The sequence below is a fragment of the Amblyomma mixtum genome, chromosome 3, assembly GCF_055824585.1.
Source record: "Amblyomma mixtum isolate Tamu chromosome 3, ASM5582458v1, whole genome shotgun sequence".
Taxonomy (NCBI): Eukaryota; Metazoa; Arthropoda; class Arachnida; order Ixodida; family Ixodidae; genus Amblyomma; species Amblyomma mixtum.
In genome coordinates, this window is record NC_143014.1 from 317,989,952 (window position 1) to 318,010,260 (window position 20,309).

At 49.8% G+C, this 20,309-nt stretch overlaps 1 pseudogene; it reads left to right on the forward strand.

Annotated features, from left to right (window-relative positions):
* Positions 1-2,251: 2,251 nt before the first annotated feature.
* On the forward strand, positions 2,252-9,550 carry LOC149355734 (uncharacterized; annotated as a pseudogene).
* The last annotated feature ends 10,759 nt before the right edge of the window (positions 9,551-20,309 follow it).

Consider the following 20,309-nt stretch of genomic DNA (forward strand, 5'->3'; position numbering starts at 1 on the left):
CCTGAAGTCATTCCTAACCCCGACACTAGGGGATATTTTGGGGCTTGGTCGTTAAGGCGCTGTGTAGCGAGCCTGCCCAGCCAGCACTGAGCCAATGGCGTCCCCTATTTTCCTCTCATTGATTCCCAATAAATGGCAGAACTCTACATATACGACCCAGGGTAGATGTTTTTATCAGTTTCGATTATAGTGATTCCTTGTACAACTTTACTTGCTATATGACTGCAAAGTTGAGAATTTAAAAGGTAATTAAACCAATTTTAGTCAACTAGCAAACTGACATGGACAGCTATCCTTCCATTGAACGTATGTCAAATCTCATAAACAGATAATGAAAATTGCATGCATGTAATGGTCACCCTATTCTCTTCAAAAGTTTTAAAAACTGTGTACCGTATGAACTCTTGTAAGGGCCACATACTGTTTTAAAATTTTGGGTGTGGATTTTCAAGATGCAGCCCATATCGTAATTAAAAAAAATATAGGCATGTTTTTTTTCTCCGTTGTCTAGTCAGAAACAGGAGGCACGGCCTACCACACCCATCCTTATCGATCCGTGAAGGTCGCATTCATCGCCGATAACAGTTTAATCTCCTACGTACACCAACCAAACCTTATCTGTACCGGCACACTTCCACACCTCAGTGCCCAAACTGTCCACACACATATGCAGACATAGAACACTACCTTACACAGTGCCACGCAGCATTCCGGTCCCCCGCCTATCCTTTCCCCCCACCCCCACCGTGGCCCATCTGGCTTGCCTCCTGGGACCTGAACCTCCAACGCGCACTCGTCACCTTGGCCCAGGACCTATTGAACGCCTCACGCAAAGGCTGTTAATAAAAAGTGTCACACCATACACGGGTCCGGCCCTTGCACGAGGTTATCTGGTATATGCCTGACACTCACCCTAGGATTGTATCTGTTGTGTCCACTCTTGTACTCCAACTGGGTTTTATGGAGCTCCCATGCATTGTTTAAAAATTTACAACTGTCGTTAGATAATTTTAAGCAGCGTGCTATGCTGTTAGTGCAGCACATGCGAGATGAGTTAATGTGGAAACTTGTGTTGCTATTCCTGGCAGCAGCAACCAAAGTACCGTCCATGAAGGCAACATTCTAAGCTGCCTCAATTATTATGAAGAGAAAAGATGGGCTAAGCTACTATTGAGTGAGTGAAAAGGTGCCTGTTGGACTCATGACATTTTTTTCACCAAGAAGAAAGATGTACCAGTACCTTCAGCTGTGTCAAGTGATCCGGACAGCTCAGCTCCTGAAGAGGGGGGAGGTTCTGTGGTAAGCGTGTTCAGTTTCTGAAACTCTGGAATGCTTAGGTTTCTTGTAGAGCACACTTGCAAGGTCACAACTTTCGGCGAAATGATAATTGTAGGTAAGGATTGAGCACATTATGAACGAAAATGGTAGTAGGTTTTCTTGCTTAGTATAGTATAGTAGAATACAATTAATAGAGTGGTACTTTCACTCCATAAAACTTTACATGAAATGAAACTGTAAAACTTTTGGTGTCAAATAGTCTTTCTGTCTTACGTGTACACTATATGATTACCTTCATGTTGATCCTTGTTGTTAAGTGTGTTTGTGCAATCACTAACAATTCTGACACTAACGTTGCTTGGTCTGATAGTATTACAGTTCCACTCTGTATGACGCAGTGCATGTAAAACTGAATTTTAACCAATGTAAACCAGTGAGAATTCCCTGTAGAAGCACCCTGTGGTTATTACACTTGTAAAAAGGTGCACCTACCGACGTTTTGGTTCCAATAGATTTTTATACTGTACGCTCATGTGCAAGTGTGCTGTAGGGAAACTCAGCAGGGACAAATATTTTTTCCCAAAACTGATATTTGTGATATTTGTGCAATGTCTTAATTTTTGTGCACAAGCGTTAGTACCCCCATGTCAGAAAAAAATTGTTCGTCCTGCGTTAACGGTGTCAAAAGTTTGAAGCCTCTGGCAGCATGGGTCACAGGTGCAATAGTGTGACCCAGGTAGGCGGAGGGGACCAGGTTGCCAACCTCTGCCCTTGGCAGATTGCCCGTTGCAACTTGGGTCATACAAACGATCCAGGTTGAGATGTGCATGCAGCTGACGCATCTGTGCCCCATGAATTTCATTGTTTGTCTTGGAATTTTTTTTACGTCTCTGACAACTACAGAGCGGAAGAAGGTTCTCTCCCATTCGCAGATGAAAGGACACAAGTTGCGGCCCTTGTCCTCTGCTATGTGATGCGCCACAAAATAAGTGACCAGGGCATCACAGGCCTGCTGGATATGCTAAAATTATCAGCCCGGGGAAAGCCCCAAAATCCAAGTATTTTTTGCTCAAGGCTTTGGGTGCCTACATCACTGGTGCTGAAAACCACTTCTATTGCCTTGATTGCACAAGTTACTTGGCGAGGTTGAATTCTCAGACTGGGGTTCACTGCGAAAACTGTGAGCGGTATACTGCTATGGCCTCTTGCCCTTTCTTTCTTGTGATGCCTTTGAAAGAGCAAATTGAAAAGGTCCTTGCAGAGCAGAACCTGAAGTGGCTTCCACAAGTTAAAAGAGGCGGTGTAATCAGAGATGCAGTGGATGGCATTGTACATGCCAGGCTGTCGGCTGATTTTCAAAAAATATATTGTCACGTTGTAGTGACGGCAGTCCAGCGGTCAGGAAGACACCAGAAATACTTGCCAACGAAGCTCTTTATTTGGGCTTACTTGCGCCCGCAAAAGAACTGCTTCTCTCGGTGGCGGCGTAAGCAACAAGCGTGCTCGTCAATCAACGAATGCCCGCTGCTCGCTGCATCGTTAAATTTAAAGACGCCAAGGAAACTTCGAGATAACAGGTCGAGATCATCTAGAGTAATCTGGAAACACGTAGATGCAGCTGTTCATGGCTGTGAACAATCGAGATTAGACCGGTCGCTTCTCGCGTCTCCAACAAAAATGATAACATCCCTTTTCTGCGGCCTTGCGCGAACGAACGGACACTACAATGATACGTGGCATTACCCCCCTCCTAAACAAGCATCGTCTAGATGCTTTAAAATGAAAATAAACACGGAGAAGGCAAACTTCGAGTCCCTCAGCGTTTATAATATGGCTTCAGGCGTACGACCTGTACGACTTCCAGGCGTGTGCGTCGTCGCTGAGATGCTGTCTTGCCGTCAAGGATGATTTCATAGTCGAGGTCATAAATGCGACGGAGAACCCTGTACGGGCCAAAGTAGCGTCGCAGCAACTTTTTACTCAATCCACGGCGGCGGATTGGCGTCCATATCCAAACACGATCACCTGGCTTGTAATGCATGTCTCGTCGGCGCAGATTGTAACGTCGGGCGTCGGTGTGCTGCTGGTCTTGAATGCGAAGCCGCGCAAGTCTTCGGGCTTCCTCGGCGCGATGAAGGTAGGCGGCGACGTCGAGGTTGTCTTCGTCGGAAACGTGTGGGAGCATTGCGTCGAGTGTTGTCGTAGGCCTCCTGCCGTATACCAGCTGGAATGGGGTAAACCTGGTTGTCTCCTGGACGGCAGTATTCTAAGCGAAGATCACGTAGGGCAGAATGGAGTCCCACGTCTTGTGTTCGGCGTCGATGTACACGGAGAGCATGTCTGCGATGGTCTTGTTCAGACGCTCTGTGAGTCCGTTGGTTTGTGGATGATAGGCAGTTGTCCTCCGATGGCTTGTCTGGCTGTAGTTTAAAATGGCTTGCGTCTTCTCCGCTGTAAACGCCGTTCCTCTGTCTGTGATGAGCACTTCGGGGGCGCCCTGTCGCAGGAAAATTTGTTCGACAAAAAATTCTGCAACTTCTGTTGCGGTACCACTAGGCAACGCTTTTGCTTCGGCGTAGCGGGTCATGTAGTCGGTGGCCACGATGATACACTTGCTACCTGATGATGAAGTCGGAACGGGGCCGAGGAGGTCCATCCCCATTTGCTGAAAGAGCTTAGTTGGCGGTGAAATGGGGTTCAGGAGTCCGGCTGGTCTACTCGGAGGCGTTTTGCGTCGCTGACACTCACGGCACGTTTTCACGTAATGGGAAACGTCGGTAGCTAGCCGCGGCCAATAGTACTTCTGGATGCGGTGCAACGTGCGAGCAATCCCGAGATGCCCTGCAGTCGGCTCATCATGACATGCCTGCATAATTTCTTGCCTGAGAATCTTGGGCACGACAAGAAGATGCACTGTCCTGTTGGGCGCGAAGTTCTTCTTCAGCAGGACATTATTGTGACGAACGAAGGACGACAGTTGGCGCTTGAACCCCCGGGGAGGCGATGCGGTCTTGCCTTTCAAATAATCAACTAGGCTTTGCAACTCAGAATCCGAGCGCTGCTGCTGCGCGAAACTGCTGGCTCTTACCGGTCCTAGGAAGGCGTCGTCGTTTTCCTCTTCCGGAGCTGCGTCTACGGGGGCTCGCGATAGGCAGTCTGCATCGGAATGCTTGCGGCCAGATTTGTAGACTACAGTTATGTCGAATTCTTGAAGACACAGGCTCCAACGAGCAAGGCGGCCGGAAGGATCTTTCAAATTGGCCAGCCTGCACAGAGCATGGTGATCACTCACAACCTTGAATGGTCGTCTGTATAGGTAGGGGCGAAATTTGAACGTGGCCCAAATAATGGCGAGGCATTCTCTCTCTGTCGTAGAATAGTTGGCTTCGGCTCTCGACAGTGTACGGCTAGCGTACGCGATAACTTTCTCCTGTCTGCCATTTTTCTGAACGAGGACCGCTCCTAAGCCCATGCTGCTTGCATGGGCATGAACTTCGGTTTCGGCGTTTTCATCAAAGTGCCCGAGCACAGGAGGGGACTGTAAGCGGCGCTTCAGCTCGTTGAAAGCTTCCTCTTGCGGCCTTTCCCATTTCAAAGGCACGTCAGCCTTGGTAAGTTGGGTCAAAGGTTAAGCGATGCGCGAAAAGTTCTTGACGAATTGCCGGTAATACGCGCACAATCCAAGGAATCTGCGTATAGCTTTCTTGTCATTAGGCTGTGGAAACTCTGCGATCGCAGCCGTCTTCTGAGGGTCTGGGAGAACTCCATCCTTGCTTACGACGTGACCAAGGAACAGCAGCTCCTCGTAGGCAAAGTGGCACTTCTCTGGTTTCAGTGTTAGTCCTGAAGACTTGATTGTTTCGAGCACTATCTGAAGCCTTCTGAGATGGTCTTCAAAGCTTGAGGAGAAGACAACAACGTCATCTAAGTAGATTAGACAAATTTGCCACTTCAAGCCTGCGAGCACCGTATCCATTACTCGCTGGAACGTCGCTGGGGCAGAGCAGAGGCCGAATGGCATCACCTTGAACTCGAAGAGTCCGTCTGGCGTGATGAACGCAGTCTTCTCGCGATCTCTTTCGTCGACTTCAATTTGCCAGTAGCCGCTCTTCAGGTCCATCGATGAGAAGTACTTAACGTTGCAAAGCCGGTCCAATGTATCGTCGATGCGGGGGAGGGGGTAGACATCCTTCTTCGTAATGCTGTTCAGGCGGCGGTAATCGACGCAAAAGCGAAGGGTGTCGTCTTTCTTTTTCACTAGGACGACTGGTGCTGCCCAGGGGCTCCTTGATGGCTGGATTACGTCGTCACGAAGCATTTCCTCAACTTAATTGCGGATAGCTTGGCGTACTAGCGGCGGTACGCGGCAGGGGCTCTGTCGCAGTGGTCGGGCGTGTTCGTCTGTGACAATGCGGTGCTTAGCAAGCCGGGTTCGTCGCACATTCGATGCTGATGAGAAGCAATCTCTGTACTTTTGAAGAAGACTGCGTATTCGGTCTTGTCTGCTTCGTGGTAATGCTCGGTTGATATCAAACGTTGGTTGATGGCCTTGGTCAGATGGTTCTACGGGTTTGTCCAGTAGGGCAAATATGTCTCTGATGTCTGCCAGCTCGTCGAGGAAAGCGATCGTCGTACCTTTGTTTAGATGCCGGTATTCTTCGGTGAAGTTGGTTACCAACCCCTGTGCTTGGCCATGTCGGATTTCGGTGACTCCCCTTGCAACGCCCAATCCTCGATCCAGGAGTAACTGGGTGTTCCCCTCGATGACGCTTTCGGCATTTTTGATGTATGGAGCACATATGCGGACAAGGACACTTGATCGGGGCGGCACGCTCATTGCTTCGTCGAAGACGTTTAAGGCAACGTCATTAGTCGCGCTCGTCGCAACAGGTATGGCTTTGTCCGTGGAAAGCTTGATCGACTTAGATCGAAGGTCGATGATCGCTCGATGTTCATTCAGGAAGTCCGTTCACAAAATCACGTCTCGCGAGCACTGCTGTAGGATCAGAAAGGTTGTCGCATAGGTTCTCCCGTTTACAGTAACTCTCGCGGTGCAGCGTCCTGATGGCGTAATCAGGTTGCCACCTGCGGTGCCGATCAGCGGGCCATCCCATGTTGTTGTTACCTTCCCGAGTCGGACAGCGAGTGACCCACTCATGACGGAGTAGTCAGCTCCAGTGTCCACCAAGGCAGTAACCGCGTGATCGTCGATCATAACTTCAAGGTCACTTGTTCGCGTTTTCGCATTGCACGTTGTATTCGGTGTACGATCTCGGCTTCGTCGAGTAGTGAGGCTGCGGTGGACGTACTGCGACGTCACTTCGCTGGGCAGCGGTAAAAGCTTCAAGTCTGGCCGCGTCGTCGTCGTCGTCGTCGGTGTCGTCGTCGTTGTTGTCGCAGTAGGTGTTGTCGTCGTAGCTGAGGCATGATCTTGAGTACTCGTCGATGGAGGATCTTTATCATTGCGCTTAGAAGCAACCTCACCTCCAGAGGCTGCTTTATTTAGTTTAACCTTCGGGGGCTGGGGGAGCGTCCACTCATGGCGTAACCTCGGCTAGGAGATACAAAGCGCGGGGACGATGGCGACGGGGAACGTGATAGGCGGCTCGGCGATGAGTATTCTTCCCGACGCAAAAACTCTTCGATTTCGGCTGGTCGCTGGCCGGGTCTGGGTCGTGGAGCGTCGTAAGAGAACCCTCGGATGCCCAGTCTTCTGTATGGGCAGTGCCTGAGGACGTGACCGGCTTCACCGCAGTGGAAACATAGTGGGCGGCGCTGGTCGGGAATTCTCCACTCGTCGCATTTCCTCGGCTGTGTGCGACGCTCATAGGACGGGCGGGTTGGGGCGAGAGGGCGGCGGTTCAACGCAGCCTGCTGAGGGCGATAGGGGCTTGAGTCCCGTCGTCGAGGTGCAGGACGGCGCACAGCTGCGGCGTAAGTCATGGCTGGGGCCTCCATAGGCTGCGTGGTGGTCGGCGTCACACCCAAGGCCTGTTGAACTTCATCCCGGATGGCATCTGTGAGCGATGAAAGCTGCGGCTGCGTTCCCGTTGGCAGCATTCGTCGGAGCTCTTCACGCCCAACTTGACGTATAACCTCCCGCAGGTCATTGTTGTTAGCGGTGTCCAGGCAGCTTGCTGAGAAAGCGTGCTGCTGGCGGTCATACTGGCGGGCTCGGGCATCAAGAGTTTTTTCCATCGTGGATGCCTCTTCTACAAATTCCGCGACGGTTTTCGGTGGCTTCCGGACGAGGCCGGCAAAGAGTTGCTCTTTGATTCCTTGCATAAGCAACTTCACCTTCTCTTCTTCCTTCATGTTCATGTCGGCACGCCGGAATAGACGCTTCATCTCCTCAGTATACACTGCAATGGTCTCGTTTGGGTGTTGTACGCGAGACTTTAGCAGCTGCTGGGCTCTCTCCTTTCGCACGACGTTCGTGAAGGTCTTCAGAAGCTGTTCCTTGAAGGTTTCCCAGTTGGCAAGGCTGGCTTCCTCATTCTCGAACCAGACTCTTGCTGGTCCCTCCAGGGCGAAGAAGGCGTGCGTAAGTTTCGTGGCATCGTCCGAGATGTTGAAGATAGCCACACGGTCGAACTGCTCCAGCCATTCTTCGGGGTCGGCGCCAGGCGAAGCGTCGAAGGTTGGTGGCACTCGGGGCTGCTGAAGAATGATTGGAGTCATCGTCTGGGGCAAGCTCATGGTAGGCGTTTCTGCTGGCTTTCGCTTCCGGGTAGGGTCCAGCAGAATCGCGAACTCAGGTGCATCCCCTTGCAGGCGTCGGCTTGCGCGGTGGACTGGTCTCAGGTCCTGCGGTAGATGACTCAGAGGGCTGGCGTCACGACTTGTAGGGGGTGTCCGGAACATGGAAGGCTACCCCGCACCTCCACCAGATGTCACGTTGTAGAGACGGCAGTCCAGCGGTCAGGAAGACACCAGAAATACTTGCAAACGAAGCTCTTTATTTGGGCTCACTTGCGCCCGCAAAAGAACTGTCTCACTCGGTGGCGGCGTAAGCAAGAAGCGTGCTCGTCAATCGTCGAACTACGAATGCCCGCTGCTCGCGGCATCGTTCAATTTAAAGCCGCCAAGGAAACTTCGAGATAACAGGTCGAGATCATCTAGAGTAATCTGGAAACACGTAGATGCAGCTGTTCATGGCTGTGAACAATCGACATTAGACCGGTCGCTTCTCGCGTCTCGAACAAAAATGATAACACCCCTTTTCTGCGGCCTTGAGCGAACGAACGGACACTACAATGATACGTGGCAATATTTCGCTGCTGTGGAACACTGATGGAATAAGAGTGTTTGAAAAATCAGCTTTCGACATCTGGACCGTTCAGTGTGAAATCCTGCAACTGGACCCCGCTGTGCGAAAGCAAAATATGCTTATGCCTGCCTTGCGGTTTGGTTTCTCAAAACCAAACATGACAACCCTCCTTACAGCCTTTGCAAAGGAGCTACAAGAGCTTTCAGCAGGGTTTTCTTTCCTCAAGCATGGGGAACAAGTTAGAGTTAGAGTTTTTGCAGCTGCATGTTCGATGGATGCTGTTGCTCGGTCAGCAGTGCGAAACTGCAAAAACAGTTTAGCGGCTTTTATGGGTGTGGCTGCTGTTACCATCCCGGGGGTTCTTCATATGGATATATAGATCCTGCTCCAAAGCGCAGGAGTGCTGTGGAGCATCTTGAAGAGGCCAAGAAGGGCACGCTTTCAGAGCCTGTTAACGGAGTTAAAGGGCCTTGCCTAGCCATGACTCTTCCTCGGTTTGATGTAGTGGATGGCTTCATCCCAGACTATCAGCACTGCGCAAGCCTTGGTGTCATGCGACAGCTGCTTAAACTCTGGCTGGAGAGTGAGTACCATGACTGCCCTTGGTACATCGGAACCAAAGTGTCTCAGTTAAATAGCCTGTTGTTGGCTATCTCACCCCCAACAGAGATTACCCGCACCCCAAGGAGATTTGAGGATAGAGCCTATTGGAAGGCTTCAGAGATGCGGGCCTTTTTGCTTTTTTATGGGCACACTATACTAAAGCCAGTTCTGCCCCACCAGTTTTTTAAGCACTTTTTGTTTCTTTCTTACAGCATGTACTTGCTACTTAAGGCACAGATCACTGAGCAAAACCTCTGCGAAGCAAGGATTATGCTTGAAAAGTTTGTTTTGCAAATGGGCACTTTGTATGGCAAGGAAAACATGTCGTACAATGTTCACCAGCTGCTCCACTTGACAGATTCTGTGGAAGCTTGGGGTCCTCTCTGGGCAACATCCTGATTTCCCTTTGAAGGACGGAACGCTGTTCTTTTAAATTGCTTCTCTGGGACTCAGTGCGTTGCCGAGCAGATTATGCGTACTTTCATTTGGTGGCAGCACCTTGCTTTGTGGGCAGACAAAATTGCTATGCCGGAAGCAAAGGCATTTTTTGAGAGGATGGTCGGCCGGCAGACCATGGGTAGGACTGGAGTGGCATTCCTCGCGGGTGTAGTTGTTTATCAGCGACAGAGTGCCTCAGGTGGTGCCATCAGGCTAGAGGTAGCTCTGGAAAACCACTTGGGAGTTATCCCCACGAAAATAACTCATTACCACAGGTTTCACCACAATGGAATTCACTGGCATTCTGAAGAATATAAAATGCCCAAGAGAATCAACTGTGTTTCACAGCTGCAAGATGGTTCCCCTGGAATCATACCAGCTCTTGCTGTGTTTGAAGGGAACCCGTCTCACTTGCTGCCCCATTATTTGGTGCTTGTAGAAAAGCTTGAGCTGGTGCGAAGCGCTTCCTTTAGGGACAGCCAGCTTGGAACTTCATTTTCAGCACTCCGAGAGGGAACGCGAAAAGGTGCCATTGTAGTGTGTAGCCCTGATGCTCTCATAAGAAAGTGTGTGGCCCTGGAGTGCACCTCTAGAAGTTTCCTTTTTGTGCCCCTTCCCAACCAAGTTGAACGGGACTAAAGCCAAAAACTATCTCTGTACTGTGCGATGCTGTGGTTGCTAGCACTGATTGCCTTGATGGTTATCACAGTGGCTATCGCATCGCGCTGTGCTGTGGCGCTTTTTTACTCGCATGTGTTTCCCGCTTTACCCCCTAAAAACATTGAAAATTGGTTTTTCAGGAAAGGTAATGGTGCATTAATTTTCTCACATATTAGGGTGTTCTGTAAGGGAAAGGACGTAGGTGAGAGTGTAAACAGCAAGAGAGAAAGAGGTGCTGTAATGGAGGGCTCCAGAATAATGTCGACTGCCTGGGGATCTTTTACATGCACTGACATCGCACAGCACACCGGCGCCTTTTGAGGTTCGTCTCACGCGGCCTCCGTGGCCGGGTTCGAGCCCAGGAACTCTGACTAAGTAGCCGAGTGCCCTAACCACTGAGCCACCGCGGCAAGTATCACCTTAATGACACGTTATTTTTTTCCCAGTACACTTCCTATAACATTTTTTAAAAATTCTTGCGAATTGGAACGATCATGCAAACACAAACTCATTTATCAACCTGTGTAAGGCACCCAAAAAAAACAAGTGGTAGCACAAACAATACGCTCAAATGTGGCCCCACACGGTCGGCACTAGACCCATGTGTTCGTTCCTCACTGCTCGGCCACGGAACAGGCATGTGCATCCCAATATTCGTGTTAATGGCTGCGTTTTTATTTTGTGTGCCGTAGAACTAATGCTAGCGCATTGCAGTTGCATGACTCTCGTTGTTTGCACTTAGTTTTTGTTTTCTGCTGTTGAAGTGTGCTTTCTGATGTCAGTAAAACACTCATGGCTCTCAAGGCAGTCTTGCCTTGTTAATGTATTTCCATTAAAATGGAGATCTCGACTAAAGGGCAGCTTTTTCAGATACTGATCTTTCCAAAATAGAGGCGCTTGTCAATCTGGCAACTGGGATTTTGGACTAGAGATGCATGCAATAGGAACTATTGCACCAAATCAGCACTTTTTGTGCTATTAGAGAAAGGCTCAGTCATCTCCGATTCTATTTTCAAGCAGACCCACACATGCCGACCAGAGAGAGAAAATATGAGATAATGATACTGAAGTGGCGCTTTTTTCGTTAAAAAGTCCATTTCTGAACATCGCTTGTTGAGGCAACAGGCAGAGGAAAAAAGTTTCATACTTCCCGTCTTTCTGTGTAACTTAGATCTTGGAGTCACCTCCATTGCTGTACACGCCGACATTCAAAGGAAGCCTCATCAGTTCTTTTTTTACATGAATAGGTAATATCCCTTGCTTTTTCAATGATTCACTGTTATGGACAACACATATTATCAATTATTTTTGCTGAGAGCAGGGCTGTGCATACTAAAGAGTCGTGGCAGTATATTTATCTAGCAGAAGTGGATATATGTTCATAATGTCACATACACATAATTTTTACGGATATCCTTCTGTCGTGTATGCACAACTGTGGGCATACTCGGGCATGGCAAAGATTTCAAGATAGTGGCTGAGGGTGATAAGAAATTAGAGATAGATGGTGTATGGTTTATTAGGTTTAATGCCCCAAAGTGACTCTGGCTATGAGGGACGCTGTAGTGCACGGCTCAGGATAATTTCAACCACCTGGAGGCTTAACGTGCGCTGATATCGCACAGCTTACGGGCCTCGATGTCTCTATCAAACTGCGACTGCCACGGCCGGCATCGAACCTGCGTCTTTCGGGTCAGCAGCCGAACACCATAACCACTGAGCCATCACGGCTGCCATTACAGATAGACAACGCAGAGAGCCAAAGCTTTTGCTCCAAGCTATGAGACTGACACCTTTGGTTCAAATCGCTCCTGCTGGATTTTAAAATGCTGGGTATTGCTTGGTTTGACGGGTTTAACGTCGCAAAGCGACTCGGGCTATGAGGGACACCTTAGTGGAAGGCTTCGCATTTTCAACCACCTGGGGTTCTTAAGCGTGCACCGACACTGCACAGTACACGGGCGGATATTGTACCAGTGTGTGGTCATGTGTAGTCGACTCCAAGTAATTCGAAGTCGCTTAACGGGCAAGTTTCAGTTAATTAGAAGTGAATAGGAGGTTCTGACAAGTTTGCATGTGATACTGCGATGAAATGCTTCTGCTGACAACAAATCGCAGCAGAGTGCCATTAATGTGAGGTGGCTTGTACTCTGGCGGAACGGTTTTTTTTCATGAAGACAACGTGCCTGAAGTGCTGGTGTGCATGCATAGTTAACAAACTTTGCTTTTGTGTCTGTATGTTAAGCAAATGCAGACTGAGGTAATAGCTGAATTCTTTTTGTGAGAAACTCGTCCCAAGCCTGTTGCGCAACTAATAAACATGCTGGTTCAACGCATTCCATTTTATTTCAGGTTCATTTCATTAGAAATTTTTAGACGACCCCACGGACCTTATATTACCAAAGGTCCGCGTAATCATTGCAATATCCATAGTATTAATAGTAATAATAATTAGTTATCAGGAAAGGAAATGGCTCAGTGACTGTCTTACTTAGAGGGTACTTCTATCACATTGTGGGAGAAGGAATAAAGGAGGGAGAGAAAGGTGCCATAGTGGAGGGCTCCGGAATAATTTCGACCACTTGGGGATCTCTAACCGCAAAATGCATAGTAGTGAAGATCGAGATTAGCAGTCATACTGCACTGGTTTGTCCCCCACCCCCATTTAGTGGCAACACCAGCTACCATCTTAAGGCAGGCTGGTTCCCTGTAGTTCCCTGCCTGACCACCTGGGATTCTTTAACGTGCATTGACACCGCACAGTACACGGGCCTCTAGAATTTCGTCTCCATTGAAATGCGTCCGCCGCAGCCAGTATCCAACCCGCGTATTTCAGGTCAGCAGCCGAGCGCCATAACCACCTAGACACTGTGGTAGCTTGTCGGTTTGTTTCTTTTGCTAATGCATATTTTTTGCATTTTAATTGAATGCTGTTTGTAGACTGGTTACGGGATGCCCAACATATAAGTTGTGCCTTCTAGAAATGTTGCGTAACTGTGTTCACTCTTATAGTGTGGGCCTCAGTGAGTGGAAATTTTGTTTCAAGCACTACAACTGGACTCTCGAACTCAGTATTCCGGTAATGGGACGATGTCTTTCCTCTCAAATTTGAAGAAAAATGACCTCCAACCTCACCAAAGCGCAATTATGACTGAAAACCTGGTTACCATTGAAATAAAATGAAGTCCCAGAAATATGGTTCTACGGGTCACTTTGGGTTTTCAGGGAGGTGCACCTGATGTTTTTTGTGCCAGCAGCTTTTCAGCATTCGCCAAAGACATCCCAAGGAAGAATAAAACTGTCAAATTCAGTTCACTGTTATTCGACGGGAAACCGAGTCAAGCTCCTCTCGTATTCCTGTACTTGATGGTATTAGACTTGTTTATACCGACTTGCAGTGATATGATGTGCTCTATTTCAATTTGATGGATTGTTGTACATTTTGTTTATGCACAGAGAAATGGCGTGGTCATGGGTAGTGCTTATTGACTTGGTGTGTTTTGGTATTTATCAGACTATTTAGAGATTTGTATGATGTATATGTGCTAAAGAATTTTACTTTTAAGCAAATACTTGTTTGCTATCTCTATGCGGCGGTACATGTTGTTATAAAATTTTTACTGGAAGAATTGCATGTGCACAAATTCGAGCGCCCCTTGTATTTACATACACGATGCCACTAGATTTGATTTTAATGACTTTCAGTGTTATTATGTGCTGTGTTTTGATTTGTGGATTGTTTTAGCTTGTTTCCTTCCTGTACACCAAAGCGGCGTGGTCTTGAAAGTGTGTTAGTCATGGGTAATGCTTATTGAACATTATGTAATGTTTATGCTAAATAATTTCACTTTTAAGCAAATATACTTGTTTACTGCATGCTCTCATTAGTCCACACTCTTGGAATGGAAGATTTGCTATAAAGGAAGCTGAATGGTTTGGCAGCCAGGATCTTTCCTTCATCAATAGGAGGGGATATCATTTTGTACAATAAGTGCAGTTATTTTTTATACTATTATCTGTGTACAATATTCATGATATGATTGTATTGCCATGTCTGGCATTTTGAAATCTGTAATAAATGTTTTACTCTTTATTGGATACTGTGGTTATTGAATAAAATTAAACAATGTTTTACAGTTCTACACAGTTATTTTACACACTGTTTTATGTGTTTAAAAGTGACTGTGAGCTCTGCACCAGGTGTGCCTTTTTCCTTGGTATTATTTGTGCCCATTGACCCTCTCACACACACAATTATTGATTTGAGTTAAAGATTAATGACCTTTAGTTAGCGGCAAGTGTTTGAGTAAAAAGTCTTAATTGCTCGGACTTCAGTTTGCAGCATATATTGCTATTAGGCTTCTAATATACTAGTTATGTGAACGAATGCGGATGAAGCGCAACATGAAAGTGAATTGTTATATGTGAAATGCAGCCTGTAGGTTTTTTGTACACTTATCGTCCAATAATATGTAATGATATTGCGACGAAGACGAAGCTGGCAGTGGCGCGGGACGGAGCGCTCGCGCTAGGCCAGCGGCCATTAAATCATCTCATAGCCATGGTTCACCACGTCTCATTCTTCGGCTGGCCGCCACGTAACATTTGGTGTGAGGTGCTGGGGTCCCTTCATCGCCATCGTGGTCCCGGAGCTTCGGTGTCCTGCGCCTGCCGTGGACGTCGGCCGTGAGTGCCTGGTCCGCGCCGCCCGGCCGTGCCCCAGCCCGCCGGAGCCGAACCGACCTCGCCGCTCACAACAGCCCCGTCCCCCGCCCGGACCACAAGACACGACGACACAAGACCCCACCGACCCGAGACCCCACCGACCCGAGACCCCACCGACCGAGACCCGACCGACCCAAGACCCACACGTGAAGACACCGCCCCCCTGCCCCTGCCGTCCGGTGCGTCCACGGACCTCGGCCGTCAGCTCCTGGCACCCTCCGGCCCGGATGCTTCGTGGACCGGGACTCATTCTCTCATCTTTCTCATCGTGGCGGCCAGCACTGCACCATCTCCCACATACTGTTCAAACCCCTACTCAAGACCATCGCCATTTCGCCGTCTGTTCGTCACCGATCGGGACGATCGCTCGGAGGCCCCGGGTAGTGTGACGAAGACGAAGCTGGCAGTGGCGCGGGACGGAGCGCTCGCGCGAGGCCAGCGGCCATTAAATCATGTCATAGCCATGGTTCACCACGTCTCATTCTTCGGCTGGCCGCCACGTAACAATATGTTCAGCTTGACATGGCTACATGACCAAAGCAAAGGGCCTAGATGTTGGTTTTTGGTAGCAGATGTTGTAGTTTAACAACATAGCCGTGAAAGAGGAAAAAACGAATTCTTTGTGTTTCAACATGTATATAACAGGGTTCGACAACGAGGGGACAGTTACGCTCCGCTCTAAGGTTATGACGCGATAGCGTTAATGGGTTCATGCCCATATATGCGGAATTGGTCATTTTCCCCTATGCATTTATATGTCCCTGGGATTCCTCACAGCACTCAGTGGTGCAGCGGTTAAGCGATGCGCCACTGCCCTGCGATGGCAGGTGCTGCCATGACAGTGCTTGCGTGACCATGGTGATTAACTGCGACCTGCCACGGTGGTCAGTTTGCTCAGGATCCGATGGGCAGGTTGTGGTGCCACCAAAAGATTGCGTGACTAAGTGGCCCACCTGGTTTGCTTCTCCGAAGGTGATGTTGCACACATGGTGATATACCCGGCTTCTCCAAGCAGTGAAGTTATCGCATCAAAAGCAGGTCATGGTGCTTAGAAGTGGCCAGAATTCTCACTACGAACTTGCCTTCTTTCCTTGTCATGGGTGGTAGCGGTTTGCCTGCTATAAGGTACAATTGAAGTATACTTTGGACGAATTAGTTTTATATTGATGCAAGTACATTATAAATTTATTTCTGATGACAGCTGCAAGTGTATTGCAAATATATTGCTACGGGTCGACTCAGAGAAGATGAGGCCGACGAAGTGAGAGGGCGCTTGGCGCGTGCTCGGGCTCCGAATCCTGGACGGTGGCCTGTGTTTTGGCATCCGGTGCGCCCTGTGCTTGTGTTCTGTTCAGCGTGAGTGCACCAGTGTTCTTCGTGGCGTGAACGCCTCCTGCCACGTAACATCTTGGTGGAGGTGGGGACTTTCCCCTTCCTCTCGTTCTGGACTATCCCAACACGTAGCTTCGCAGCGGTCGCTACACCGGGACCGCTACAATGACGAAGCCCGGCGACTCGCCAAGTGCCACTGCCCCTACATTAATGGTCATGGCTCATCCCCGTGACCCCGACATCTTTTCCGGTGCCTCAACTGAAAACGTCGAGAGATGGATCTCCATGTACGAACGTGTCAGCACCCATAACAGGTGGGACCCCACCGTCATGCTGGCAAACGTAATTTTCTATTTATCTGGCACAGCAAGGCAATGGTACGACACCAACGAGGACGAACTAACGAGTTGGGACATCTTCAAGGAAAAGCTTCGCGCTCTGTTCGGACCTCCGGATGCTTCGAAGCTCGCAACCCAAAAACACCTTGAGTCGCGTGCTCAGTCCTCCAGTGAAGGTTACGTCACGTACATACAAGACGTCCTTGCCTTATGCCACCAGGTTGACACCTCCATGTCGGAAAACAAAAAGGTGGGCCACATCCTGAAAGGGATCGCGGACGACGCTTTCCATTTGCTTCTGTGCAAAGGATGTGATACCGTGGATGCCGTTATTAAGGAGTGCCGTCTCTTCGAGCAAGTCAAGAGCCGGCGCATATTTCCACAGTTTGAACGACTTCCCCATACGGCCGCCACATCTACGTGTGTTTTGCAGCAGCCTCCACCTAGCCCACCTCCCAATTCGCCTCTCAATATCACCGACGCAGTCACCCGGATCGTTCGCCGCGAAATGGAGGCCTGTGCACCTGCGGCCCCTCAACCTACCACCCCCAGTCACCCCTTGCCCGATGTCTCCCTCATTCAAGCCGTCGTGCGAGAGGAACTCGCAAATTTGGACCTCTCACATGCTATCTGTTCCATCGGGAACTCTAGCGTCCGACCACCAACCAGGAATGTTTTCCGTCCAAGGGCTCCGTACTGTCGTCGCTATCGTAATCCAGCAGAGTGGCGGACGCCTGATGATCGCCCAATATGTTTCAATTGTTCCTGTGTCGGCCACATTTCCCGGCACTGCCGCAATAGATGGTTTCCGACTCCTCGCACCGAGCTTTCCTATGCCAACCATTCAGATATGCCCCCCCGTTTTCCGCCCCGACCACCTCATGACCAATCAGATTCGGCCAATGATCTCGCCAGCTCCCGACCACGTCGTTCTTCCCGCTCTCCATCTCCCCGAGGCCGGCGATTCCGATCCCCGCAGCACCTTCGATCCTCGGCAGCCTCATACGACCGCTCTGACTTGGAAAACTAGCTGATGCAGCTCCCGGAGGTGACGCTGCATCCACGACCAGGCCCACAAATCCTCTACAGACCTCCCACTTGAACCAACTAGACGTTTGTGTTGATGGTGTCCCCGTGCGTGCGCTTATCGACACTGGTGCGCATATCTCTGTCATGAGTGCCCAACTTCGTCGTCGTTTACGTAAAGTTCTCACGCCGGCTCGGTCTCGAGTGCGTGTCGCGGACGGTGGAACAGTTAGTGTTGACGGACTCTGCACTGCACTCGTTAGTGTTGCTGGCCATGACCTTCCGGTGCAGTTCACTGTTTTGAACCCTTGTGCTCATGACCTCATCCTCGGCCTCGATTTCCTGTCAGAACACTCCGCCCTGATCGACTGCTCGCAAGGCGTCCTACACCTCGATCTCCCAACCATCGATCCTGAACCCTTGCATTCTCCCCGACTGTATTCGCCCGACCAAGTTTCTCTGCCCTCACTAGCCGCCTTATTCGTTACCCTACGTCCTACCTCATCAGTGGCCGATGGTGACTACTTAGTCGCCCCTTTTTCAGATGTCTTGCTGCACCGCAACGTTGCACTGCCCCATACTGTCGGTACAATCAGGGGAAACAGCGTGTCACTACCGTTAATTAATTTCAGCTATTCAGCCCAAGTCCTTCCACCTGGCATATGCGTGGCAACGTTCTCCCCTATTGGCTCCTGCCCAGTTGCCCCATTGGACCCTGCCCATGCATCAGCTCCTGCAGACCCTGTTCACGCTCCTACTTCGGCTGACGCGATCACGGCAATGATGCCCTCCGATTTGCTCCCTGCTCAATCTTGTCAGTTGCGTGCGCTTCTCGAGTCCTATTCCGACATATTCGACCTCCATAACAGCGCCCTTGGCCAAGCTCTTACCGTTACGCACCGCATCGACACCGGTGACGCTCCTCCGATCCGCCGCCGACCATACCGGGTCTCCCATGCAGAACGACTGGTAATCCAGGCGGAAGTGGCAAAAATGCTGGAGAAGAACATCATTGAGCCCTCTCACAGTCCTTGGGCTTCGCCCGTCGTCTTGGTAAAGAAGAAAGATGGCTCGTGGCGCTTCTGTGTGGATTACCGTCACCTGAATGAGATCACTAAAAACGATGTCTATCCGCTTCCTCGAATCGACGATGCCTTAGACTGCCTCTATGGAGCCAAATTCTTCTCCTCCATAGACCTACGCTCTGGCTATTGGCAAATTGCTGTGGATGACCAGGATCGGGAGAAGACTGCTTTTGTTACTCCTGATGGATTATATCAGTTTAAGGTTATGCCTTTCGGCTTATGTAACGCCGCAGCCACTTTCGAGCGCATGATGGACTCCTTGCTGCAAGGATTTAAGTGGTCCACTTGCCTCTGCTATTTAGACGATGTAATTGTGTTTTCTCCCTCGTTTTCGTCCCACATGGACCACCTCTCACAAGTTCTTTCCCTCTTCCGTCATGCCGGGCTGCAGCTCAACTCTTCAAAATGCCGTTTCGCGCGTTGTCAGCTCACTATACTAGGCCATGTCGTCGATGCTACAGGGGTTCGTCCCGTTCCAGACAAGATCCGAGCAGTAAAGGACTTCCCAGTACCCCGTACGAGCAACGACGTTCGAAGTTTTTTGGGTCTTTGTTCTTACTTTCGTAGATTTATTCAAGATTTTGCCGACATTGCTCAGCCGCTCACCGATCTTCTTAAAAAGGATGTCAGTTTTTCCTGGGGGTCCTCTCAAGACCACGCCTTTGCCCACCTTATAAGGAAGCTCACCACTGCACCGGTCTTGGCACACTTTGATGTGTCAGCTCCTACGGAAGTCCGTACTGATGCTAGTGGCCATGGAATCGGGGCAATCCTTTCCCAGCGTCAATCCGGCACACATCGCGTAATTGCCTATGCTAGCCGCCTCCTATCCCCTTCCGAGAAGAACTACTCCATTACCGAAAGAGAGTGCTTGGCCCTCGTCTGGGCTGTTGGCAAATTTCGACCCTACCTATATGGCAGGCCATTCACAGTTGTTACAGATCATCACGCACTGTGCTGGCTCTCTTCTCTGAAGGATCCTATCGGTCGCCTCGGTCGTTGGGCGCTACGACTCCAAGAATATGACTACGTTGTGATCTACAAGTCCGGACGGTTGCACAAAGATGCCGACTGCCTCTCTCGTTACCCTGTTGCCCACACTAATACTGTGACGAGCGCAAGCGCTATTGACCTGTTCTCTCTATCGCCGTTTACAACTATCGGCGAAGAACAGCGTCGGGATGCGGAGCTTCTCTCCATCATCGATCGCCTAACGTCCGCCCACACCGACCCTTCACTGAACCGCTTTGCTCTCGTTGATGGTATTTTATACCGCCGGAATCTTCAACCAACTGGTCCTGACCTTCTCCTCGTCGTCCCGAAGCACTTACGAACAGTCGTTCTCCACGAACTCCATGACCTCCCGACTGCTGGCCATCTAGGCGTTACTCGCACGTACGACCGCATCCGCCGTCGGTTCTTCTGGCCTGGCCTCTACCGCTCAGTGCGCCGTTACGTTGGTTCTTGCGATGAGTGTCAGCGTCGCAAGCGCCCTGCATCTGCTCCCGCTGGCTATCTTCAGCCCATTGACATCCCTCCGGAGCCGTTCTACCG